The sequence below is a fragment of the Anser anser genome (assembly GCF_964211835.1).
Source record: "Anser anser genome assembly, chromosome: Z".
Classification (NCBI taxonomy): Eukaryota; Metazoa; Chordata; class Aves; order Anseriformes; family Anatidae; genus Anser; species Anser anser.
Genome location: NC_139723.1, coordinates 43318235 through 43345633, shown reverse-complemented (window position 1 = coordinate 43345633; position 27399 = coordinate 43318235). Strand labels below are relative to the sequence as shown.

The following is a 27399-nucleotide window of genomic DNA, read 5'->3' as shown; positions in this document are numbered from 1 at the left end:
CTACAAAAGTTATGTTTTATTCCTCATTTGTGCTGTGGGGTATCTAAATACAACAAAGATGGGGTACCTATTACAAGTACTGTGTGTTAGATGCTGTTCTTTGCTGTGTTAAAAACTGGCTGGATGGACAGGCCTGGAGAGTAGTGGTGAATAGAGTGAAATCCAGATGGTGATTGGTCACTGGTGGTGTTCCCCAGGGGTCGGTGCTGGGGCCCATCCTCTTTAATATCTTTATTGATGATTTGGGTGAGGGAATTGATTGCACCCTTAGTAAGTTTGCAGATGACACCAAGTTGGCAGTAAGTGTCGATCTGCTGGAGGGTAGGAAGGCCTTGCAGAGGGACCTGGACAGGATGGGTCGATGGGCAAAGGCCAGTGGGATGAGGTTCAACATGGCTAAGTGCTTGGACCTGCACTTTGGTCACAACAACCCCATGCAATGTTACAGGCCTGGGGCAGAGTGGCTGGAAAGCTGTGCAGAGGAAAAGGATCTGGAGGCATTGGTCGATGCTCACCTGAACATGAGCCGGCAGTGTGCCCAGGTGGCCAAGAAGGCCAACGGCATCCTGGCTTGTATCAGGAATAGTGTAGCCAGCAGGACCAGGGAGGTGATCATCCCCCTGTACTCTGCTCTGGTGAGGCTGCACCTGGAGTACTCTGTTCAGTTTTGGGCCCCTCACTGCAAGAAGGACATCGAGGCCCTGGAGCGTGTCCAGAGAAGGGCTCCGAAGCTGGTGAAGGGCCTGGAGCGCAAGTCCTGTGAGGAGTGGCTGAGGGAACTGGGGTTGTTTGGTCTGGAGAAGAGGAGGCTCAGGGGAGACCTCTTTGCTCTCTACAACTACCTGAAAGGAAGGTGTGGGGAGCTGGGGGTCGGCCTCTTCTCACAGATAACTAGTGATAAGACTAGAGGGAATGGCCTCAAGTTGGGCCAGGGGAGGTTTAGGTTAGAAATTGGGAGACATTTCTTCTCAGAAAGAGCAGTCAGGCATTGGAATGGGTTGCCCAGAGAAGTGGTGGCATCACCATCTCTGAGGGTGTTTAAGGAAAGGTTGGGTGTGGTGCTTAGGGACATGGTTTAAGGGGTGACATTGGTAGTAGGGCAAAGGTTGGACCGGATGATCTTTGAGGTCTTTTCCAACCTTAATGATTCTACGATTCTATGAAGTATTTCTTTTGCCCAAAGGAATGAGAATATGTTTGTTTAAGCACTGTAGAAACCCTGAGTGTTATATTTCATCCCTCTGGCTTTTGGTCACATTTATAGCACCATTTCTAATATGTTTTTGGCTTGTTTTGTATGACTTTATCGAAAGATGTTTTAAGACAACCCTCACAACGTGTATGAATGTAAAAGAAGATGACTTTTACAATATTAGTGACAAAGTGAGAAGCATTTTCTTTTTGTTTCTGTATATTTGGTGTGTATAAATATGAGAAATATGGTATAAAGGTAATTTAGGAAGCAGTAAAGGAAAAGTTCACCATACTTTATGTTGATAGTTTAACTTTGAGATATCCAGTGTTGCAGTGACATCATTTTGTTTCCTGAGAAGTTATTTGTCAGAAACAACGACCCAGACAGGACAGAACCTGTGGTAAGCTTAGAAAACATTCTTTTAATTTTCTCTTTTTCTCTCTCCAATACAAAGGTTCACTCAGTAACAAATTCCACACGTTTCTTTCACCAGGTTCCTTGGCCAAGAGCAAGTCAGTATGCTTCTCTTTGATGAATAAGGTAATCATTCCCTCCCTTGCCGACTTGGAGATGAAGCTTTTGTTGCCAAACCTAATTAAATTACAGCACCATACCACATTCAGCCACTCTGTGAAACTGAACCTATCTGAGAGCCTGGCAAGAGTGAGGACACTCCCAAGGCACAGTGGCACCTGCATCACTGATGCTGTCCTGTTTCTCTCCCTGAGTAACAATAACTCAAGAAGTTATTCGCACAAAGTTTTTGAAAACATTCAGAGGCCTTTAAAGTGATATATATATATTATTTTTTTTGGAAGAGCATCACATATGAGATACATATTCAAGGAAGGAACCTGCCCATGTCCTCCAGTCAGCTGCTGTAGACTTCACATTTCCACATAGGCCGCCAAGTGTCTCCCAAAATTAAACAAATCATTAACACTGATAACATTTACCTTCTAGGGTTACCAGTTCTGCTCAGAACATTCCTGCTGTTTATTCCCCAGCTTGCTGTGACTCGCTGCTGCCATCTCTTTGCATGTCTGTCCTTCATCTGATTCTCAGCCACAGTATCGACAGATTTAACAGTTTTATTACAACAGCTGTTACATTTGATATGCTTTGCTAAAAAACCTCAGCTGTCAGACTCTAGTGATTCCATATAATTTCTGCTTTTACTAGTTTGGAAAAGAGCATTTGTATTCCTCATGGTTGCAGAGAAAACCATGGAAACACAAAGCAAGTGAACCTGAAAAGACCAGAAACCACAAGGGGAATAAAAAGAGACTTAATTAAAACAAAACAAAAACAAACAAAACAAAATAAAACAAACAAACACAACACAAAACACAACACCTTATGACTGCTAAGACAAGGCATTTCTTTCCAGCCCTCCCTCATGGGGTTTGTATATAGTACACTTCAAGTTTTGAGGAGATAAACAATTCTGTACAACTGTCTGTAAATATGCTAATAAAAAAAAAAATCAGATAAAAATTCCTCACTCCCTTAGCATACTGTACATTTTCTTCATCTGACACAGTATGAGCAAGTGAGTAATGTTGCAGGGAATACTGCCTAAACATAAGTCATCCAGTTTCTAGCCGATCTTACTTTCTAGGAGAGTGGAAGAAAATGGTGGAATTGAATGCTGTAATTCACAAATTGCTGAATAACCAGACAAATAAAAAATAAATTTCAAGGGTCAGACAAAAATGTCTGAGGATTGAAAAAGCTAGAAAGAACATGCCAAGGTCAATAAGATCTGGAAAACTTTGCATTCAATATTAAAAAAAAAAAAAAAAAAATTATTAATTTTTCATCTGTTACTTTCACTTTAAATAGTAATGCTGCTGACATTAAAAGCACTGACATAGCTTTATATTACAAAATAGGACAACTGCAAAATTCTTTCTTGGAGATAATGAAAGAATGCAGCAAACTTATGAGTTGGTCACTGAATCATCATTCAAATAAAATAATAATTGGCTCTGCAGATCTCTTTTGAGAATGAATCTTTTTCCCCAAGTGCCTCACATTTATCCCAGCTAGAGATGTAGTGCTGCATGGGGCCCCTCCACGGCACTGCAGGTCTTGCACAAGGTAATGAAAGAGCTCTCAGCAGCATCTGGTATCAGTTTCTCCTTTGCCGTGGCAAACTGCTGGTGTTATAATCAACTCTCCATGCCATTTGTTTTTTTCTTCCTTTGTAGTCCTTGCAAGAGGTTTCTCTCTCAGATTTTTGATTTACTGTTTGGTTATTTCTTTGTAGTTTTGCAATAATTTCTGACAAATGGTCAAGCACTTTGAAGTTCACTCTCCAGAAATTATTTCTTAGGCTGGGGGAAACAGAGACAAAAGTTCTCTTGATTCTGGGCCTTATCATTCTATCATAGAACGAGAATGAAATCTTGCATCCCCCTGTATTTAGTGTCATATCATTCTTCTTTTGGGTTAACCCACAATCTAGAGAACTTTTTTCTCTGTGTTCTGTCTCACTGGAACCTGAGACCTTATGTATCTGTCATCTGGTCTGTGAAAAAGCAGACAATGTCAATTCCAACCATCATTTTGTCAGTCAGATCAACAGCTTTGGCTCCTCTTTTCTGGCTACCTCTCTTAAACCAAGTGGACTCATAACAGTGCAACTTCTACATTTTCAGAGGTATCTGGATCCCACAGGTTCCCTTCACTCATGTATGTAAACCTGTGAGTCTACTACCAAATTAAGACTGGGCTAGCATTTGGTAGAAGTTTCTTTTAATTGTTCTGGACCAATGCAGTGCTCTCTATTGTACTGTATTGAGTCACTCAGAGGTGCCAACAGACAGCACCACAGTATAGCCTTCATGTAAATGCTTCCAAGAAAGGTTTGTTCTCAGACATGGAAGACCATGTGCAAATGCTGTGTTATATTCTTTACATTACCCTTCATTTGAGCAGTAAAGGATCATCTTGTACACCTACTTGTAAACCATTTCATATAACATCAGTAACAGCCTTAATGATCTCTGAAGTCCTTTTGCAGTTTTCCCTGTTTAGAAGAGGAGAATGCCCTTGAACAAGTCACGGAAAGTTTGAAATGTCCCATCTTCTTAAGGAAAGGTAGACAGGCTCTTTGCACTAATATCTTCTCAGTTACTGCAATATAGAAGGAAAAGGAAAGGAAAGGAAAGGAAAGGAAAGGAAAGGAAAGGAAAGGAAAGGAAAGGAAAGGAAAGGAAAGGAAAGGAAAGGAAAGGAAAGGAAAGGAAAGGAAAGGAAAGGAAAGGAAAGGAAAGGAAAGGAAAGGAAAGGAAAGGAAAGGAAAGGAAAGGAAAGGAAAGGAAAGGAAAGGAAAGGAAAGGAAAGGAAAGGAAAGGAAAGGAAAGGAAAGGAAAGGAAAGGAAAGAAGGAAATGCCTATGGAGTCTTTTTCATAATAATATAACTGCTGAGCACCTAGAGGAATTGCTACACAGAAGGCTTCAATCAAATGAGAAGTTGTTTTTCAGACAACACAGTCTAGCAGCAGAGGGTTAAAAATGATAAACATATAGGATGGATGAATTAGTGGCCCCTAAACAATCTCCAGTTCAGAAACCTGCACTCCCACTGGGTCTTGGAAGCTTGGAGGCTATGGCAGAGGAAGTATCACCTTGTTTCCATAAGATAAACTTTGGAAATTGGTCAATAAGCTGGGTCAGATGAAGCCTCCTTGTGACTCAGCGTAGCTGTTCTTCTGTTCTTGAATTCTTCTGCATTTGCCAAAGCTGTAAGGCAATGTTGAGTTTTTATGTAGTGCTCTGTACAGTTTCTGCATGAGGCTCCTGTTTTCTGTGCTTTCAGGCTCTTAGTGTTGGATACAAAGATGGGTCATGTGTTTTTTTGAAGTTGCCTGGGATATTTCAGAGAAAGAAATGCATTGAATCCCTTAGAGTGCTCTCAAAACCTCCATCCAAACACTTTGTTAAAAGCAGTTATAAATAACATCTTGCAAGCTAAAGACTTGATCTGAACTTAGCAAATGGCTCTGGAGTTCAGGGTCATGCATGGCTAGGTCTAATATTCAGACACAGTCCCTGAAATGCAGTTTCTATCAACCACCATATTAAAACTTTCACACTATGGGAAACCAAAGGATGTTCCTTCTTCTTGAGCAGACAGTTTGAAGTCACCAAACTCTGAAGCAGCTGTTCTTAAAAGGCCCAATGCCCTACTCCCAAAACATTCAGATTGGTCCTCAGGGACCACCTCTTCTGTGTCAGCCTGGCAAACATGCAAAAAGTTGTTCTTCTCCTCTTCAGTTTCTGGAGTATCAGCAAAATGTTAGCTCCTTGCCCTGAAAGGGCACCCACCCTCCTGGTCCAGGGGAGTGGGCTCCTTGCTCGGGATAAGGATGCAGGGCGCAGGAATCACCTCCCCTGGGGAGCTTGGGAGCCCCTTCACTCAACAGCTCATGAGAGGAATTAATACACCAAGAGGACTGCTATCTTTGCAGGACTTCTCTTTAACAGAGCAATTTAATTTTCAATGTTCGCTGCTGCCTGGAATGCTGTTATCCTTTGAGCCTGACTGTAGGAACACTGAGGATTTATGTAACATACTCAGCAATAAGAAAGGAACAGCGTTGCTTTTATCTTGTTCTTTTCCTTTTACAGTAGGTGACAATATGCAAGAACATTCATCCTACATTCAAAGAGGCATTAATTTTCCTTGTCCTTATTTTCAATTTATATCTTCTTCAGTTTCAGTAGATGAACTAAATTGTTTTGTTTCCCTTTGTTGTACAATCAATTGACCAATGTAAAATCATGAAATGCCTTTCTAGAGAACAAAAGGTAGCCTGTTTCCCACTGATAAAATAGCTGTTTTAGCACCTGTAAATCTGTTTTGCATTTAATGGAAAACTTTATTCCATGCTGATAACAGGATCAGAAAATGGGCTCTGACAGCATGTTGTGATTTTACAGTATCCAGGGGTAAAACTTGAGCTAATTATGAGCACATGGCTTTCAAGAGTCATACTTTTATATTTAACTCCATAAATCTTGCTAAGTAAAATACAAACCTATGTCTACAGCATTTGCTAATCATTAAGTTATTAATTGTTTTTGCTTCTTTATTCATACAAGATGGGAATGTTTGGAGTTTTGCTTTTAAATAAATGACTGAAAAAAATAGGAAGTACTTTCTTTCCCCCCTATAACTTCACAGGAGGTGTTTCTGCTCAACTGCTGGAGCTAAAAAACCTGTTGGCCTCCTAAACAAAGGCCTCTGTAGAAGAGTTTTTCAGCACTGCAATTTGAATGGTGTCTAGTTTCAGCCCAGAATACCAAGGTCATAATTTTAGGCCATAGATGGCTCTCCCAGATGTCTTTGGTCAAGTTAATCACAGTTTGCCTGAAGGTTGCGCTTTCAGGTAATCCATCAAGGCATAATTGTAAATCAAAACCTTCTTCCAACTCAATAAGTAGCATATTTTTAGCTTGTGTTAAGACTGACATTGGACAGGAACTTAAATGGGTTAGAATATTAAGAAATATTACTGTTTACTCTCATTGGTCACAAATACTTTTAGAAAAGTGTGCTTTGATAATTGTTATCAAAGTTTTTCACATTTTTTTTTCTTTAAAATCCTCTTTTAAACTTGGTTAAGAATTTCTATATAGTCTTCTTAAGCTTTCGGCCAACCTTATAATTGTTTTTTAAGACACTTGCTGCTTTGCTCCATCCAGACAGAAATGTCATTTCTCGGCCTGATTATTCCATTGGAGCGGCCCTTGGACACACAGTGTTTTGATTAACTGAGCATGTAAGATTTGTGGTTGTATATAGCAGACTGAATCCTGAAGTGGGATGGAAATGTGTCTCTGAATGGGGTGGGGCAGTCATTAGCATCCAGAGACCATCCCCCAGCCATGCTTCTCTTCAGGGAGGTTTACAAGGCAAAGGGCAGAGGGGAAAGCAGGAGATACGTATGAAAACACAGAAATTGTGAGGTGCTAGGAGAGAAATCTTCCCTGTGCCCTTTCACTGGATTGTCCTGTGAGAAAGTATACTATTGCTCAGTTTTTCCTGTGTTTGTGATTTGTCTTAACCTTGGGCTTCTGATGAAAGCAGGTGTGACTCTTGGCCTGAAAAAAATATCCCTTTGCCTGCACCTGAAACTAGCTAGGATGAGAAAAGCAGCAGACATTCAGTAAGTACAGACTGAGCCATGCCCAGTCAATGATTTAAGTCAAAAGTGAGAAATACTGTGTTGACCTGAAACTATGGGGGACATATTTTGAGAATATGGATAGCTATTACACAAACTGGAGTTTGGCCAGGGTGCTCAGACTAGCAGTCTCGTGACAAGTGCCATGGGTGCCTTAGTGCCCAGATGTGGTGTGACCCTGCTTTTATGCCTTGCTCCAAAAGGCAGCAGTGTGGTGCACCCCGTTCCCACTTTTAGTAGAATATCAAGTGAGTCAGTTTAATTGATGGTATGACTCCACACATACATATGTACCTACACTGAGCACCTTTAACAAATTAATGTAACGAGCATAGGGAGAGCTGCAGCTCCAGGACTTCAAGTTCACTTTGAACTGTATTCACAGTACGCACTGTCAACAGTTTCCCTGCCAAAGCCATAAACTATCTCAGCGGGGTAGACTAAATACACCTCTTTACAAAGGACATGAATCTCCCCTTTGGATTTCTCAGCTATAACACAGAGGGACAGAGGCTTAGCTGGTGTAACTCAGCATAGCTCCAGGGCACCCGGGGAATCACCCGATTCCTATCAGCTGGCCCTGAGGAGAAAGACCAGAGCTGAGTATAGAAGATGAAAGGTAAACCCTGTGAAAACATTTTCTGAAACCTCCTGTGAATTAGATTTAATAACACCATAGCATGGGGAAGTATCCAAGCTTCCATCAAATGCCAAAATCTTACTGCTGGAGATTAAAGTGACAGTTTTTTTAAAAAGAGCGAGATACAGAAATGCAAACTTCGGCTAAATGAAGTAATTCCTTTTAAGACTAATTAATGCCAATGTTTGTTTAATCTCCAAATTCCATCATGTGCCGCAGGAGTGCTGTGCTTTTATAGATTGGGGCAGTGCAAAACACATTCCGTATCCAAGAAAATCTTGCCAAAATCCCTGGCAATGCATCTTTTCTTTTTATTTTCTTTTTTTCTTTTTTTTTTCTTTTCTTTTTTTTCTTCCTTTTTTTTTTTTTTTCCCTTTCTAATCCTTGTTTTGCTCTTGGTGTTCATGGTAACAGTAACAGCTGTCGAACGTGGCTTCAGGCTGTCTGACTCCCTTGGGAGAATTTATGTGTTTTTCTACTTCCTTTCCTTATTAGGAGGCAGGAATCTGCGACACCTATTAGAACAAGTATGCATAAAGGGTAATGACTGTGCAATTTATTAGTGGTCTGTTCTTCTTCAAGCAAGCCATCAACCGTGAGCACACGGTGTGTACCAGGGATCAGGGCTAAGCACAATCTTGCCGTGCAGCAGGTGGGCAGCAGCACAGCTCCTCTACAGGGAGAAGTTTGGCAAGGGAGGTCAAATGCTGATTTACTCAAATTAACTGAATATCAATGAAGAGAAGACAGGTGGGATGTTGAGTTTACCTTCCTAAGTGTTCAGTTTGAAACCCCAGGTGAGAAAGACAAAAGTCAGTGAGACAAATGCCGTAATTTTTGTGCCAGTACTGTTAAGTTCCACCAACAGACACAGTGTCATTGGCACTACTGAGCCCCATAAGTACTCCCCATAAGCTGATCTGCCTGTAGAAGACTGTCAAATAAAAGTAAAAGAAACAATGACAACTCAGCATGTTTCTATATGAAGTATAGTCATCCTGAGGTGGGCTGTTATTTCAATCGCTTTTACTCATTTAATGAAACTCTTCAATAAACCAAACATAGGAGTTCTGGTCTAGAAACTAATCACGATGGTAATGACCACTTTTAAGAGTGGAGAAGCCAGGAGACTCCACCTCATTTTTGAAAATGACAAACCTTCATTTATATTCCCTGTACTGGAGATCTTGAATGCAAAATGTTGGCTTTGCCCAAGTTTGGGAGCACTCACACCTGGCCTCTGTTCTGGGCCCATCTCCAATGTTGCAGACCACATCTGGAGCTCGCGTAGGGGCACTGCTCTTCACAGTCTTGTGGCACATGGAGGTGGTTCAGCCTGAAAAATGTGAGAGTCCTGATTTTATTTAAAAGTGATGTGACTTGGTTATTTGTAAATATATCACAGTGCCTTATACAAATAGATACTTTTATTGAATAGAACTCCAGGTGCACAATCTAACGGAAATGTGGGAGAAGGAGGAAATAAAAATCAGCAATCAAAGTATATGAACCAATCATCTAATAGAAAGATTAGCAAAAACAGTCATCTTTTGTAGCAAGATTCACCCAGACACCAGTCCCAAACTATTATTCTGGATAAATCTCACATTTTACATCACTGTAGAGCAGGAAACAAAATAATTTCCCGGAATTGCTGACATATACAAGCACGGGCTCAAACACATTGACTCTACCAGGTAATTCACAACAGTAAGAAAAACAGGACACTGCTTGTATTTTATCGTGTTAGAATACTCTACCAGCAATTTTGTACTAGTTAATATAATAATATTTTTATATGCCTTAAAAGTCTCATTTAATTACCTGTCTCATTAGCAGGCAACTAGAAGAACTGGCATGTGGGTGACAAAATCTCAAGTTAAGCAAAAGGCCTTCTTGCTCACTGTCATCTAGTTTTGGCATCTGGTTTGCTGCCACACAGTCCATATACAAGCAAAATGGGAACACTGATGACCTTAGCACCTGAAAATTTAGATTATTTCATTTATTTATTTTCAGTAGGCCTTTGGAAAATGCTGTAATGAGAATATACTAACGCAAAGCAGAAAATCTAGATTAAAATATAATAATAATAATGGTTGAATTAAGACAAACACAAGGAATTAGAAAGGACAGAGGACTGGGGAAAAGACAGTGCTGATGAAAACCTAGCATGTAGAGGACAGAACTCTGCCATTTTCTGTGGATTGCTACTATACCTATGACACTCATGAGGAGCTAAATGATAGCTCTTTGTTCAGGCATTCCCACTGATTAAATCTTAGTCTTAAACCTGCAGGCAGCAGGGATAATGTAGTTTTTTGATGTATCTAATTAAAAGTTTGAATGTCTCAACATATGTAAAGCAGTCAGATGCCTTAGAGATGAATAAAAATGCAAGCAATGCAGTAACAAGAATAACATTTCTTCCTAGTAACTGGATGGAGTGAAATGATGCAGTGTGACCACAGCTTTGTCTGCAGGACAGCTGCCTGCTCACGGCCGTTATCCTGTTATCTTGAGAGTGCTGCTGCCAGGCACTGCTAACTGTACTTAGGAAGGGTTTGGCTTATTGCTCAAGGTAATGCACCAACTGCTGCTTTCAGACTGGCTGTGCACAGTGGGATACATGAGTCCAGACATCACATCACTTACGTCAGGGAAAGCCTATGTCTCCTGTCCTTCTCCTCCACCCATTCCACATGGGGTGCCTTGTTGTAAAAGGTAAAGCCTAGGATGTAGTGATGTGCAGGTTGGTTGCTATGTGTTGCCAGATGAGAATATCCTTTTCCCTTACATATCACATTAGACATCACACTATAAAAGTTTTCTTTTCATTATGTCTATAACACTTCAGTTTCATAATTACCAAAATGTCTGTGCATGCTTGAGTAGGTGAGTGATGGAAGGAAAAAAGGGCAGAGAGCAATCTTCAACTGTCACCAGTGCAAATGAGGGCAAGGCACAACCTCCTTTCTCCTTGCCAGAGGGTATTTTTCTTTCTGTGGGTGACTTTCCTGCAGGGAGGTGGGTGTTGCCTCAGTTCCTTAGGTGTATCCTGATAACGCTGCTGTCATCTGCAATCTCTTTGCAAGTATCCTGCGCCAATCCACCCAGCAGTGTAAATCAAGTTCCTCAAGCAAATACTTCTCACCAGCTCTGTCAGATCCAGGCTGGCTGGTAAAGAATGACAATAAAGCCCTTCTGTGTTAAAAATACCTTTTATGTAGCCTAGGAATACATGTTGTCTTTACCCTTTTTCCAACCAGAAGCACAGAATCTGTGATACTGCCAGCCTTAATGATCACAGGAGGCATATATATTGTTTGTTTTCTTACCTCAGTTTATGGATTCCAACCGAGGCAAAGAGACCTAAAGATCTCCCTATTTTCACTCTCACAGGTATTATATTGTTGCCTTCTATCTGTCACACGGTTCAAATGATGAAAATAATGGCTTATTCCAAAAAGAATAACATGGAAAGAGTTTTGAGAATGTTGCTGGTAGCTTAGGTCTCATATCAGGGATCAGACTAATTCAGTGCTCATAAAAGACACAAATATAGCCCTCAAGACAAAGTTTCTCTTTGTTCATGCAACAGGATCAGCTCTTATAATGTTTGGCACCACTTCATGGTTTGTTTTTTTTTGTTTGTTTGGTTGGTTTTTTTGCTTATTGAGGTACATCTTGCAGGCAGCACCTATGCTTGAGGATGGTTTCTGTGAATTCCTATTGTCAAGAGCCTGATATTACAGGGATATGTGCAGGACCTGAAAAGATTGTTCCCACCCCTGGCACTGAATTTTACCATCAGGGCTGTAGCTTCTACCTGGTCACGTAGAGCAGTTAGGCAAACCTGAAGTAGAAGCTGGTGATGCCATACTGCTTTGGGGGCAACAGCACAGGATTCCTGAGGGGGACAGCCTCCTGCCCTGCCAGGGACCGTCAGGAGAAACCACGGCTGGTTTTGTGTCTCTCTGTCTTCTGCATGCCAGCAGGACTGACAGACACACATCTGGATGGGCCAAGACAAGCAGCACACAACTTCTTGACCACCAAACTGTCAGTACAGTGATAACTTTTTATTGTTTCTTGTTTCAGCTGGATCCAAAGTGCTGATATGGAGGTGTGAAGGTTTGTATCCCATTACCGGATCCCTGAGCCATTCAGTGCCTCAAGTGAGCTCTCATCTTACCGAGTAAGATCATCTTTAAAAATGCATTTGGTATCTGTCTCCTAACAAATTTTGTATACACACAATATATACAACAGTAAAATATGTGTTTACATAAAATATTACATTTTGCATTGATATTTATATTCAAGCAAGCACAATTTTAAATATAAAGACTACACGTGTAATGTATGTGTATAGTACATTGACAAGATTTATGTAAACATTATACTGCTAGGATAAATGTACAGATGTTCTCAGTATACGTAAGACATTCTAAGATCAGCAGTTAACAGTGTCATTACTATTGGACTTAGCTTGTAAAAGGTATGTGCAACTGAGTTAAGAACCATCCACAGTCTAAGTCTGTGACAGTGAGAAGTCAAAAAAGGAGTGAATAAGTCAACTTCACTCGTTGCTTATGAAAAATCCAAGCATTGATGTGGGACCACTGGCAAGTGCTAACTACAAATATCCTTATGACTCAGTTTTGTCCTCAGATGAACATCCATTTCTTGCACTTAACTTTTCCTTTGTAGTTCCGTGTTTTCAAAGGACATCTAAAATAATCTGAGTTGCTCTCCCTACCCAACATCCTCTGCATGGATGCATGAGCTAAGTCATTACAAGGGATGCAAGCTGAAAATCTGGGCACCTCTGTGGAGAGCTATCTCTGAACAAAAAGCAAAATGCTGAATATAATAGAATCACTTGACATTTTGCAAAATCAGTTTTATAAGTACTGTCAGTTTTGTAAGCACTATAATCCCAACCAACCTGCTCCATTAATCTTCTCATCCTCATTGGATTGCTTTCCAAGCTTCAGCCCAGTTCCAGTCCAACTTTGTTCAAAATATCACTTTAATGAATTTTCTGGAATTTCTGTCAAAACAAAACATTTCTTATTTGAATACCTCCCATGGACTGCATACTCCTTGCAGGCACTACAGGCTCTTTTTAAACCTGGGAACCAGAGGATGTACCAGTGTCTGTTAATCCCCTACCATTTGCCTTCTGGAGCTCTGCATGCTAGAAGAGCTTGCTAGGTTCCCTCTTCTTTTTTCAAGGAAGGAAGCTGCAGCTCCCCTGCAAAGGGAGCCAAGGGAAACAGAAAGATGGGGCTAGGATCTCTGTCTAAATGTAAATGTATAAAGATGCACCTTCCACTGGGCAAAGAGGGCTCAAAGCATGGAGAATTTATGACACTCCATTAATGAAAGAGTCGCTGTGCTTTTGGTAGGTGATCCCTCTTTTCCCTTTTTAAGTAAATACAATTGCAGTATTTATGTTTTCTTTCCTTCCTTCCTTCCTTCCTTCCTTCCTTCCTTCCTTCCTTCCTTCCTTCCTTCCTTCCTTCCTTCCTTCCTTTCTCTCTCTCTCTTTCTCTCTTTCTCTCTTTCTCCCTTTCTCTCTTTCTCTCTCTATTTCTCTCTCCCTTTCTCTCTCTCTCTCTCTTTCTCTTTCTCTTTCTTTCTCTATTTCTTTCTCTCTTTCTCTCCTTCTCTCCCTCTCCTTCTCTCCTTTCTCTCCTTCTTTCTCTCCTTCTTTCTCTCCTTCTTTCTTTCTCTCCTTCTTTCTCTCCTTTCTTTCTCTCCTTTCTCTCCTTTCTCCTTCTTTTTCTCCTTCTTTCTCTCCTTCTCTCCTTCTCTCCTTCTTTTCTTCTTTCCTTACTTCTTTCCTTCCTTTTTTCCTACTTTCCTTCTTTCTCTCCTTCTTTCTCTCCTTCCTTCTTTCCTTCCTTCTTTCTTTCTCTCTCTCTCTCTTTCTTTCTTACTTTCTTTCTTTCTTTTTTCCCCAGATCAATTACTTCTTCCTATAATTAAAATCTGTGGTTACTTGGCAGCTCTTACATTAGGCAGAGAGATATTTATGCACTGCCTATAGTAGTAACAAGGCAGAGCTGCCAGCCAAAGCACACTGTGATTTAAGAGGGTACTGAATTTTTTATGTTTACTTATTTTACTTGTTCTTTTAAATACAATAAAACTGCTAGTATTATAAGGAGACTGGTATCCTTGTTCTCAGCCTTTTGCATATCATGTTTAATGTTTATTTTGATAATTATCAAGTGATAATTAAGAAAGACAGCTTCACAAGCACCCCTGGCTCCACCTTCTGCCTTTCAATGACAGAATATGTGGGATGGAGAGGATCAAAAGGCAGAGAAAGCAACTGTATAAACAGTTCAGGTGGTAACTGGCTTCATTAGCCAGCAGAACATTTTAAGACTATTGATAATATTTAATCAAGCAGACATGGCCTTATTTCATCAAGTAGACATGACTAATACCGAAGTCTTTTTATAGCATTCATTTAATTTAGACACCCTCCCCCGGTGATTGAAGTAATATAGGGTCTGGTTCTCATTTATGTGCAGTCTCTATATGAATACCAACTTTCTAGCCATAAACAGCCAGTGGGCTTATTGCAGGCATCAGAGGGCATGTGATCTTTTTGGAGGGATTTGAATTCTGTAAATAAAACAGCATTAGAGAGTCTGTATGTCTACTCTGCAACAAAGGATGAGGAAAGAGAAAAAATGCTCTTTATTGCCTTTTTTGAAGTAACAGCAAAACGTGAAACTCTGTGCACTACAGAAGACATCTCTAAAAAAAAAAAACCACACTTGATATTCAAAGCTGTTGAAGGAATATTTTTTTCTGCAAAACTGCAATAACATCTAAGCCTTTCTTTGGAGTTTTTCAGGCTGTTGTTTTCAGAACAAAATAGTTTGTATCTTTTTAACAAAATTGTAAACTCTTCTCATGAATAATTCAATTTAACATCTTTTTCTGACCAGCAGACACTGCAGTGGACACTTGCATTGTCCATTCTATTACTGAAAAGTTTTAAAAAAAAAAAGTTCATCTCAACAAAATGCTTTTTTGTAATTATATGTTTCGAAACAGCCTTCATTTTAAAAACCAAAACTTCTTATATTATTAGTAATGCAATAACTTCTAGCAAATATTTGGCAGCCTCTCATGAAAAGTCACTTTTTCCAAATGACTTCTCCTGAATACTTTAATACACATAGGACACATTCTAATTACTTTCAGCATTTACACATTAGAATGGAATGACTCTGAAGAAGCTGTCTATTGCCTTGGGTAAAGAATATCATTTTAAAACTCTTAAGGAGTTCCTACCATGCTTAACCCCTTAATAAATGTCTTTAAGTACCATTTTTAAGGTTTCAAATGTGTGTGAAGCAGATTCTGAAGAAATCCAAAACACTGACTGAAGTTACAACTGTGTGATTAGAAAACTGATAATTTTATCACAGCAAAGTAAGATCACCTTCCAACTGAGTCCTTTTCAATTCATTCCCAGTCTGTGCTGTGGGGCCCTGAATTGGTGTCATATCCCTGTGTTTTCCCTCTCTGTTGTCCAGTCCCTGTCATGGTGCATAGAAGACAAGCTGGGGAAACACAGGGGAAGAAAAACTGACAAGCACTGTGAGAAAAGGAATTAAAATCATCCTGGTGTTGTGCTGAAGAAAAGGGTTTGCAGTTAACTTTAAAAACATTAGCAAACTTGCATCTGTTTTTACTGAAGATTAGCAATAAGACTTAGGGGCTGCATGGACTCTAGTGTGAGCTGATAAGCCTCCAAAATATCATCCTGCTTCTTCTCCTAAAGGCTGTGGAGACATTTCTGTAGCATTATTCCTGTGGAGCAGAGATAAGCTGGAACACCAGAGCTAGTCTGGTGTATTTATCAGTCAGAGAAAACCTTGGCTCAGATGAAACACTAGTTCAGAAGCTCATCAATCACATTTTTTTTTTTTGTTTCCAAGAGATAAGCTAGGCAATGTTTATTAAGAACACTTATTGCACCAGTGAAATGTAGTTAAAGAGATACTGTTCATAATCATGCACTGTCATCTGTCTTGTTATGAATAGACTACTTTTATATAGATGTTCTGGGGTTGTGCTCCACCTATATATTGTTTCTGAAGCTGAAGACAGCTCTGAATTAAGGTGAAGGCTTGTATTTATCACTGTTTAGCAACTTAATGATCAGCTGTATTAGTGCTCATTTTATCAGTTCTGCAGGGGTCCTTATTCTCCTTTGCACTTCCTACCTGTGGGAAGATAGGACAGAGTTGGAATTTATTATGATCCTATCCGGGAAGCTCACTGCTGGTTATCACTATGGTTCACACTCATCTGAGCATGGGTGGACCACAAGATTTATCTCCTTGGAGGAACTGTCACCTCCATAGCTGTGGAGTCCTAGGGTTCTGCACAATCATAGAATTACAGATGTTTTGGGTTGGAAGGAACCGTAAAGCCCATCCAGTTCCAAACCCCTCTGCCATGGGCTGGGACACCTCCCACTAGACGAGGCTGCCAAAGCCTCATCCAACCCGGCCTTAAACACTTCCAGGGATGGAATTGACGTAGGGATGTGCCGTGTCACATGCTATATCAAGTTTATTACAGGTAGAAAGGGTACTCTGAAAGGCACCACTGTGAAAAAACATGATTCTTTTGTTCTGCATATGTCTTTCACCTGTTGATCCATTAGCTTAGTTCTGTGAGTGCTTTACTAAACCTTCAAGTGCCAAGGTGTTCAGTGAAACAACAATTCCAGCTGTGCACAGGATTGCTTTCCAGTAGATTATAAACTTTTTTTCCAGTCTTACTTTCTTTCTTTTCAAGCTGTTGGACAGGACACAAATTTCATGAAGAAAAAAAAATTCATATATGAATATAAAATGCAATTAATATGTTGTCCAGCTCCATGATTTTTTTCTCAAGTAATAATAATTATTGCAAAAAAAAAAAAAAAAAAAGATAATGTCCCTCTTGTCTGGCTAAGGACTAAAGAGGCTTCCCTTCCCGTAATAATCAGGGGAGGAAAGAGCCAAGGGCTCCATTGATTGTGCACAATGGGACTCTTCTTACAGTGTTTCTCAGGGCAGATAGGAAAGCCAGGTATTACCCAGAGTGATGAAAGGAATAAAGATGGCAAATGGCGAACCTGAAGGTCCATGAATAAAACCCATCCATGTTAGGAAACCGGCCTCATCGGGCTCTAATCAGTGAGGAACCAGCTGGTCTGCCACAGCCTGAAATATTTAAATCCCAGTGACAGACAAGATATAGGCTCTGTGTGAGTTTATATTTCAGGCTGCTGTCAAGGAGGAACTGTCTGTTTCTGTGAGAGGAATGAGCTGAGAGACTGGCAGTGGAGGGGAGGCAGCAAAGGTGTTATTAATTGTACTTTGCACAGCCTTCATCTCCTTTCTTAAAAAGTCATAATTTAAGCATGGGTGAGAGGGTCCTGCTGGCTGCTTTTGATCCAGCCATGCTCCTCAAAGGTGCCTGCCAGCTGTCGAGCTCCCTTGCAGCCCTGATAGGGAGGAAAATCCAGCTCTGTGCCAAGCAAGGTGCCCCGGTGTAATCGCTAGAGCAAGGTCGCTAAACATATAAAGACAGAGCTAAATTTCAACTTTACTTAACTATTGTTAAATGCTTAACTCTGGATGTGCTCAACTCTGCTCTCTCCTCTCCTCTCCTCTCCTCTCCTCTCCTCTCCTCTCCTCTCCTCTCCTCTCCTCTCCTCTCCTCTCCTCTCCTCTCCTCTCCTCTCCTCTCCTCTCCTCTCCTCTCCTCTCCTCTCCTCTCCTCTCCTCTCCTCTCCTCTCCTCTCCTCTCCTCTCCTCTCCTCTCCTCTCCTCTCCTCTCCTCTCCTCTCCTCTCCTCTCCTCTCCTCTCCTCTCCTCTCCTCTCCTCTCCTCTCCTCTCCTCTCCTCTCTCTCCTCTCTCCTCTCTCCTCTCTCCTCTCCTCGAGTCACCTCTCCTCTCTGTGGGATGTAACAGAGAAGGTATTTTCACTTAAATAAAATAATTAATTAATTAAACCATGGAAAAGGTATCTGAAGAAGAATGCAAAAGCTGTTATCATTCTCCCTTTGGTGTCAAGTAATTATTTCAAGCATTCTCAGTATAAAACCATTTCAGTGGGTCACAGAATCCAAATAGAAATTAATCAATTTTATGCTTATTTTTTCAGAAGTGGAAGCTGAAATTGTACCTGAAGTTTGTACCAAACAAGTCAGATCAGGGCATACTTGTGGCCTGATAAGGAATGTCTTTTAAAACATAGTCATTAGTTGTTTGTTATTACTGTGCAATATGAATATGCCTCTGCTGTCATCAATGCACACTTTACACTATAATAATTAGGAATAACCACACAATGCTAGCAGGTACAGGCAGGAAAAAGAAATTTTCTACTTTGGGGGCTTTGTTATATTTGGAAAAATCTTTCCTTTTACAATTCCATATTTGAAAGGAAAAAGTCCCAAAAGAAAGCAAAATATATCAGGAACACTTTTTTATCTTTTTTAAAGATAATATATATATTTTTTTCTGAGCAGGATGCCGCTACCTCAAATGCAGCATGAAAGCATGCTGTGAAGCCACTCTGTGGCTTTTGGGAAAGGAAAACCATGCTTGTGCTACAAATTATTATTATGGTAGAGCATGCGCTGTGGTCCATGTCCAGTATTACCAGATATTGAACAGCACATGCTGGAATTCTTTGCAGCCGTAAATCTAGCATGCCCCCAGAGTGAATCAAATTTACTGCATGCTTATATCAGCCGGAGATGCTTAGGCCCATGGAAAACAGTGTGCCCTTGTGCTAGACACCTTGCTAGACACAGAATAGGAGGAAGCATCTGCCTCTAGGTGATTAAAACCAAAATAAAAAGGAGCAGTAAAGAGTGAAGGAAGAACATATGTGGAATAAGCACTGAGGGAAGGACTGAAAAGGATTACAGGAAACAGGCTGAATGAGGAAGAAAAGGTCCTTGGGGATACAAGAAATGATTAGGCCTGCACGAACTTCTTTCTGCAACGGATCTTCCACACAATTTTTTCCAAATACTAAACAGCTACAGAAAACAAGAAGCTCTGTGTGAGGCAGCACCCCTAAAAGCAGAAGAACACCTTGTGTTTTCAAGGACAAGAGTTAGAGAGGGCTGGAACCAGCCTGATCTGTTTTCCTCTCTTGCGCAAATGCTGTTGGGCTTAAAATAGAGCAAGGCTGGCATATCCAGCACAGGCAGGCAAATATCTTTGCAAGTGGACGAGATCAGCGCACACTTGAAGATCTGGCAAAGATGTCTGAAAATAATGGCCAGAGCATTTTATTTTATTTATTAATTTATTTTTCCTTAGCATTTGTCTTCCTTTCAAGCTGTGTTATGGAAAGCCTGCACAGATAGAACACTTAAAATGCTCAGTGACCAAGTCACAGTCGGCTTCTTGTCTGTATAATGGCTTCAGAGCAAAAGGACCCTTGCCAAGATTTAGTTTCCAGCTCCCAGGTGTAGTAGTATAGACAGCATCAGTTCAGGTGGCTTAAAACCAATCACACAATCTAGAGAGGCCACTGACAAAATGGTTTGTGTCGGTCCAGGTGCAACCAGACAAGCACTGAATGACTGTGTTCTCTTTGTCTTATTCAAGAACAATATTATGGAAGACCTCTGGCATCTGGGAGAACAAACAATTCGAAAAGAGGACAGAAGCAGCAGTGGAAGGCCGGTGGAGTGGGAGGGTGGTGTTAACAACAACCAGAAGACCAATGCCATTGAGCAGGGGTGAGTCACCACATATCACAAATAGCTGCATAACACAAATCAAATGAGAATTAGTACTCAGACAATTGCTACTTATGAATCATTGCTCATAGTTTTCATATGGGTGCATGAAATATATGCCTAATACACAACTTCTTCCTTTGCATTTCATCAGTTTCCTTGTTTTTCATATCTGAACCTAGGAGCTGACTTGCTCCCTATTGAATGCAGACACTACTGGACTGAAATACAGTGACTGCTGGTCCCGTTCCACAGGTTGTATCCCTCTGTTCACCTTAACAGAAGGTTATGGAGAAATATATTGAAACATATTCTTACCACATCACCTAGTCTTTGACCACAAATTCCTCCTCAGCCAGGAACGAACTGTACTTCTTGATTTACCTTTTGTTTACCCAGGCTTTGAGCTCCTGAGTCCAGACCTGATCCGCTGAGAGATGCAAGACCGAGCTTCAGCGAATAATAGTCCAAGCTCAGCAACCGAGCTCTGTCATCTGCAGCATGACATTCCTTGAGGAAATGCTTGACTTGGAAAAGTAGAAAGAAGAGATGGTTGTAGACAAAATACCCATTGCTGGTGAGAGCAACCTGCTGAGTCATTGTAGTGGAAAATGCTTATGAAGCAATTAATGACCCGTCTCACAAGTGAATTAGGCATGTAATCAGGGCTGATGGGGTCCAAGACAATACCTTCTGATGAAAGGAGTCCTTTGATATCTCAAAAGGTGCAGGAAGCCAATGTGTAAAACCAATACAGTTCATCACAGCTAATAATAATAGCTTAAGATTGACTGTATTGTAAGTGACAAAATGAATCCCTGGGAAGGCAAGTGCACTGCTAATATTTTATAAGATTTCAGCTTCTGATGAACACCCACCCCACCCCCAGGGGAAAAAAACAAAACAAACAAACAAACAAACAAAAACACTATCTAAAGTGCCAAGGGGCATAGGTAATGAAACCAAATCCTGCTTTGAACTTCAAGGGAGATGCAAAGGGCAGAAGACAGGACAGAACCAGACAGTTTGGAACTATACACTTCACCTGCACTCTCCTCTGAGTTACATACCTACAGCTACACCAGTGCTGTTGTGCAGAAAATCAGGCACCAAATGGCCTCCATCTACTTCTGTTTTGGGCAGCTGTTGGGTTTCAAAATATGACATCAGAAGTGTCTCAAATGATGGGAGCAAGTTTGGGAAACACTAAGCAATGTTTCTAGTTCACATTTTTTATGTGTGAAAATACTTCGTCAGTTTGTGGTGAATTTGAGAACTTGGGGTCTTTCCCAGAAGGTTTCTCTTACTGTGTCCTGCAAAAGCAGATGGATTTTGTGGATCAACCATAATTCAAACTACCTACAAGAGATAACAGGAGCAAAAGATCCTGTGCAACAGGGAGCTGGCAGTGTTTTGAAAGTTCCAGAGAGTCGTTGTTCCCTCTTTACTATAAAGAACTGTCCCTGCAACATCACCACCACATGCAAGGCTTATTTCCTCAAGCAAAACAGGACTGGATATCATGCCTTTAAGTTTTAATCTGTTTATGGGTTTAAATAGATAAGCAAATAGGATTATTTTTGTGAGTAAGTACTAGAGCTATGTTTTTCAAGGTTCCAACTCAGCAAGCCATCCTTCCTTATCATAGTATACATTCAGGGACATTCATGTGTTACATTGGAAAAACTGAAGCATAAGCTTTCAGGTTTCACTTAACTCTAAAGCCTGACTGAATCAGGACAGCAGAAAAACACCTCTTGCCAAGATAACAAAGTCTCTATTTTATTTATGAAAATGCCAATGACGGCAACTTTTTATTAAATACATATGGTAATATTCCCCAAGATCATCCCTCCATGAGTTACAGATGGGGAAGGTCATTTCTTCCGCCTTTCAGTCAGCTTTAATGAGCAGATGCTGCTCAGTTATGTGCTTGATAAATACATCTCATTTCATTTCCTGGCATACAAAAAAAATCAGCTAAACCTGTGTATCTGTTCATTACATGTTGAATCAGGTTATGCACGTCTAGGTATATGTTAATAGATAAAATTTAATAATAATAAAATTATCAGCATATTTTGTGCAAAGGTAACAATTTTGCTGTTTTTCCATTTATATTTCTCCTCTGATATAATGTATTATCTTCTTTTGTTTTCTCTTGTTTCTTTAACACTCTCATTTATATTTTCTTTCCTTATCCTCTCCCTGACTCTCTCTATACATCTCCATTATTTATGCTGTTTTTCCACCTAAGTTTTCCCTTTCTTGTTTTTCCCATCCTTCATTGCTGCATTATTCAAGAAGTTTCTATGGGCTTCTCTGTGCCTGCACAGTTAAAAGTTAAGAAAAAAAATATATGAAGTCCTTGCTTTCTAGTCCTGGCATAAACAACGTGTGCATTCTGCAAACAATTGGTCCAGATCCTGATGTTCATCAGAGTGGGATATGGCCCTCTGATTTGCTGTGGCTAGTAACCAAGCTCAAATAAAGGAGTGGAAAATATATAATGAGCAGCTGTAACACAAAATCACTGGTCAAACATTGGCCTAGGTGGCTGAGTCAATTCATTCCAGTCTTGAGGAGTTTAGGAGGGAAGGGAAGGGAAGGGAAGGGAAGGGAAGGGAAGGGAAGGGAAGGGAAGGGAAGGGAAGGGAAGGGAAGGGAAGGGAAGGGAAGGGAAGGGAAGGGAAGGGAAGGGAAGGGAAGGGAAGGGAAGGGAAGGGAAGGGAAGGGAAGGGAAGGGAAGGGAAGGGAAGGGAAGGGAAGGGAAGGGAAGGGAAGGGAAGGGAAGGGAAGGGAAGGGAAGGGAAGGGAAGGGAAGGGAAGGGAAGGGAAGGGAAGGGAAAGCATAAGAAGACATCCATTCAATGGAAATTAATGTAGCTCTGTCCAACTCTTTAAAATTCAGGCCTCCCTTACAATAGACAACGCAGCAATAGAAGCCAAAACAGAGCACCTCAGGTAGCATGAGTTGCACACATTTCTTAAACTTCTTATGAAGGAAACTGTGCTCTTTTTTTTTGCACTTCTCTCATCTTGGTTGACCTCATGCAGTTGGTTGCAAGCATTTATTCAAGAGGAACCTTCAATAAAACAAATTTGCTATAAATCCAGTATTTCAACAGTAATGTTTCCATGTCTAGGAGATGGCCTTCCAACTTGTTCAAATAAGAAAAAGATTTATGCTGGGGAATTTCTTGGGCTAGGTCAGGCATTGAGTAGAACATCTGGGTAAGCGTTACAGAAAATGCATGTCCTGGATCTTGAGATCAGGAGTTGAAGATTGATAAAGAAATTTTTTAAATTTATATCACATTCAACTTCTCCCCCAACTCAAAAGCATCTCATGGTGAGAATGCATTAACCCAGATTTTGAACTTTGCCTTCTCATGAAAGATATTTCATGGAATGAGAGTTCGTAATGTAATTGGTTGACAAGAAGCTTGACATGAGCTGTCAATCTGCACCTGCAGCCCAGAAAGCCAGCCATATCATGGGCTGCATCAAAAGAGGCGTGGTCAGCAGGTCAAGGCTCTACTGTACTCTTATGAGACCCCACCTGGAGCACTGTGATCAGCTCTGGGGCCTCCAGCACAAGAAGGACATAGACATATTAGAATGAGTCCAGAGAATGGCCACAAGGATGATCAAAGGGCTGGAGCACCTTTCCTACAAAGACAGGCTGAGGGTGTTGGGGTTGTTCAGCCTGGAGAAGAGAAGGCTCCGGGGAGACCTTATAGTGTCCTTCCAGTACCTAAAGGGGGTATATAAGAAAGGTGGTGAGGGACCTACTCTTTGTCAGGGACTGGAGTGGTGGGACAAGGAGCAATGGCTTTACACTAAAAAGGTAGGTTTAGATTAGATATTTGGAAGAAATTCTTTACTCAGAGGGTGGTGAGGCACTGGCACAGGTCACCCAGAGAAGCTGTGGATGCCTCATCCCTGGAGGTGTTCAGGGCCAGGTTGGATGGAGCTTTGAGCAATCTTGTTTAGTGGGATGTGTCCCTGCCCATGGCAGGGGGTTGGAACTAATTGATCTTTTGGGTCCCTTCCAACCCAAACCATTCTATTCTATGATAATCTCTTTCCTTTTTTTTTTTTCTTTTTTTTTTAAACACAAGTAATATTTCTTGGGTATTTTTAGCAGTTTTGCCATCAGCTTCAAGTAAAGAGACATACTATTTCTAGTGTCTTTCTTTCTGTCTTTAGAAAGGAGGACACACTAGTATATATATATAGTCTTCACCAGACTCATGTTTATTAGGAAGCCACTTCCTACTTCAGTATTTTTAGGAAAGTCTCCTTTATTTTTTGATCTCCGTTTCACTCTGCTTTTCTGAGTCCCTCTCACTCAGCTTTCATTTGTCTTAGAAGAGGTTTCCTACTAGAAGGCATAATATATTTCATCAGGAAAGAAAGACTCCTCTGGTCTTTCAAACATCAGTGGAAAGTGTCTGGTACTCTGTATCATGGATTATATTTACAGGTATTGTGACTCAGAATCACAGGATCACAGAATGATTGAGAAGGGAAGGGACTTCTGGAGGCCATCTGGTCCAACTCTTCCACCTAGGGTATGTTACCCAGAACCAGACAGTTGTTGATGATCTCCAAGAAGGGAGACTTCACCGTGTCTCTGAGCGTCCTGTGCCAGTACTCTGTTGCCTGCACAGTAAGGAAGCATTTCTGAATGTTCAGGCAGCACCTCCTGTGTTCCAGTTCATGTTCATTGCCCCTTGTCTTGGCACAGGGTACCACTGAACAGAGCTTGGCTCTATCTTCTTTGCACCTTCCCTTCAGGTGTTTATAGACATTGATGAGATCCCCTCTGAGCCTTCCTTTACCGGGCTGAACTGTCTGAGCTCTCTCTGCCTCTCCCAATAGGAGAGGGGCTTCAGTCCCTTGACCATCTTACATTGGACTCCTTTGGACTCCTTCCAATAGATCTAGGTCTGTCTTGTACTTGGGAGCCTAGAAGTCTCCAGTCTTTATCTTCCAAATATGTATGTTGAGGGGGGAAAATGGAAGGAAGGAAGGAAGGAAGGAAGGAAGGAAGGAAGGAAGGAAGGAAGGAAGGAAGGAAGGAAGGAAGGAAGGAAGGAAGGAAGGAAGGAAGGAAGGAAGGAAGGAAGGAAGGAAGGAAGGAAGGAAGGAAGGAAGGAAGGAAGGAAAACAACGACCTTTTAAAATATTTGATTTTAGGTAATATTTGCCACTGGAATGTTAGCAACAAGTGCTAAAACAAATAATGTTGCTTTCCTTCCTACCTCTCCTTACAGGCTCAAGATCTACCCAATTGTTAATAAATGTTACTAAAACTTTTGTTGTATGAGAAAAATGACAATTTTCACCACAAAATTGAAAGCTCCAAGAAAGCATTGGGCTAGAGAAAGCTAAACCTTCTGGCTGAGAAAAAAACCTTCTAGAGAGCGGACAGAGTTGTCAGTTTTAGCTGGCAGCTAGGAGAAAAATTAATTCTCATAATTTTTCCAGTGAAAGATTAATGAAAACAAATTAGGCTGTGCTTTCACCTTGTAAGAAAACAGACAGCCTCACTTCTTTAGTTTATGCTGAGGAAAAACTCAGACAGAGGCTTGGGATTTTAACAAGAAACAAACACAAAAACAACCCAAAACCTGAAGGCAGACCGTGCTAGCAGACATCCCTGCTTACTGCCCCCAACAACTTGTGAAAACAAACCAGGTATTCATCCCTGCCAGTGGCTATCCCCAGCAGTTGAGCAGGTGATCTGCTGAGTGGTGGGAGCCCCGGGTTCACCTTCTCACTCCCAAGAGGCTGAGACCAGTCATGTGCCCTCCTCTCTTGTGTTTCCTTAGCTGTTGCCTGCCCAGCATCCCCAGGGTGAGGACTGCAGCTTTTCTCCACGGTTGTGGATCTAGTCCTAGGATACCTCTGTATAAACCACTCTTCCCACCTTCCTTCTTTCCTCTTGCTGCTGCTTTGGCATCTCCTAAAGCCTGCCTGATGTACTGGCCTGCCATGGCCTGTCCCTTCTTGCCCAAGCTTTATAGCCAAAACCTACAGCATGGGGGCTGTTGAAGGACCTCAAGCAAGGATGCCAGCCACCACAGTTTGGCTCCCCTTGGCAGCATACTTGTGATCACCTCTGTTGCCTGGCACAGGAGCAGTTGCAGCTTATGTTGGGCCCTGATTATCACTGCAAAAATAACTACTACTATTATGACTGCCACAACTACTCCTACTCGTAACAAAACCCAGTAGTAATGCAGTTTTTACCTTAAACCTTCAGTGCCTGCTCAAACAAGACTTCATGGGAATCCTTTTTGGGAATCAGCTCAATCATCTGTTGAAAGAGATAAATAAAAAAGCAGCACTTTCTGCACAAGATCATCAGCTTGGAAAGGGTGAGAAACAGTCAAAAGTGAGTACACCGCAATGTTTAGCATGTTGTGCTGCAGCAGAGCTGACATGGTGCCTCCAGGGAGCCCAGGGCTTCTCAGTTTCGGTTTTCCAATCTAGCAAATAATGCTGCTCTGTTCTTCTGTGGCGTTCACTCAAGGGTTTTGGCTATGCTATGCATGATGAATGCAGGGAACATTAGGACAAATTCCTATATTTTGCATCACTTGGGCAAGGAGTACATTTTCCTCTCAAGGTATTGTGCTGATGGATGTATCCACCACTAACAGCACAATATGATTCTGAATCTTTAAGCATGAGATCTGTAGACCCTTTCATTTCCAACATGAGTAAATATTGTCTTTTATTTTTTTCTCAGTAATAACATTTTCTTTAACAAACCCTTCTCCATTTTGGCTAAACATAGACCTGAAAAGTGTTGTTCAGATGTATATTTTGGGAATGGTTTTGGACAGGTTCATATCTGAGAACAAGTTGAGACTGAAATTCAGGCCTTGTGGAAGTAACTGCTGTCACAGATTTAATCTCAAAGTAATTGTTCTCTCAGAACTTCAGGTGTATCCAAATCCCTTCTGGAGTATTAATGATCTGACCAAGTCAGTATTATTGCTTTGGATTCAGTCTTAAGGCATAACCTTGGAATTCAACTCCAAATACCTTTAATACAAAATAGTCCTCTTTTGGCCTGATATTAAATCCCAGTTCCAGAGTGCAACAAAAACTCAGTGAAATGTCTGGAGTAAATTTTTTTTTTTTTTTTTTTTTTTAATGTGGGCAAGCAGCTGATTCCCCCTCCCTCTCCCATCTTGCAATTTCATTCTCATAAATGTTTCCATTCTAGCAGAATTTTTTCCCAGAAAAATCAACCTCATAGCAGACACTCAACATTTCAGCTTGAATTGTTTGGCAAAGTGATAAGCAACAGAAAGCACTTTTTAATGGGAAAAAGTGTTGCACAGCAGTCTCTGTACCACTCATTATTTTAATCTGTTTGTCTAGCTGTGGTATTGCCAAGGCATTTATTACTGGAATATTTAGGACACTGGCTAAATGTCAATTACTTCTTCAGTCTTGCTGAAAAGATTTAGTAAAATAAAAAGAGAAGGTTGCCTTCCCTCATGCTTGGTACATACATGTTTGGCATCACAGGCAAATCAATTTGTTAA

The 27399-nt window shown here is 40.9% G+C and overlaps 2 long non-coding RNA genes across 2 annotated transcripts; one reads left to right on the top strand and one right to left on the bottom strand.

Moving 5' to 3' along the window:
* LOC310889839 lies at positions 1–20218 on the top strand. Its single transcript, XR_014576835.1, has 3 exons — positions 1–1735; positions 12135–12231; positions 19695–20218. It is a non-coding gene; the product is annotated as an uncharacterized lncRNA (long non-coding RNA).
* Positions 6816–26566, bottom strand: LOC310889840. The gene is made up of 4 exons (XR_014576836.1): positions 26090–26566; positions 20213–20355; positions 12985–13089; positions 6816–9369 (listed from the first exon to the last, which is right to left on the bottom strand). It is a non-coding gene; the product is annotated as an uncharacterized lncRNA (long non-coding RNA).
* Between the last annotated feature and the right edge of the window lie 833 nt (positions 26567–27399).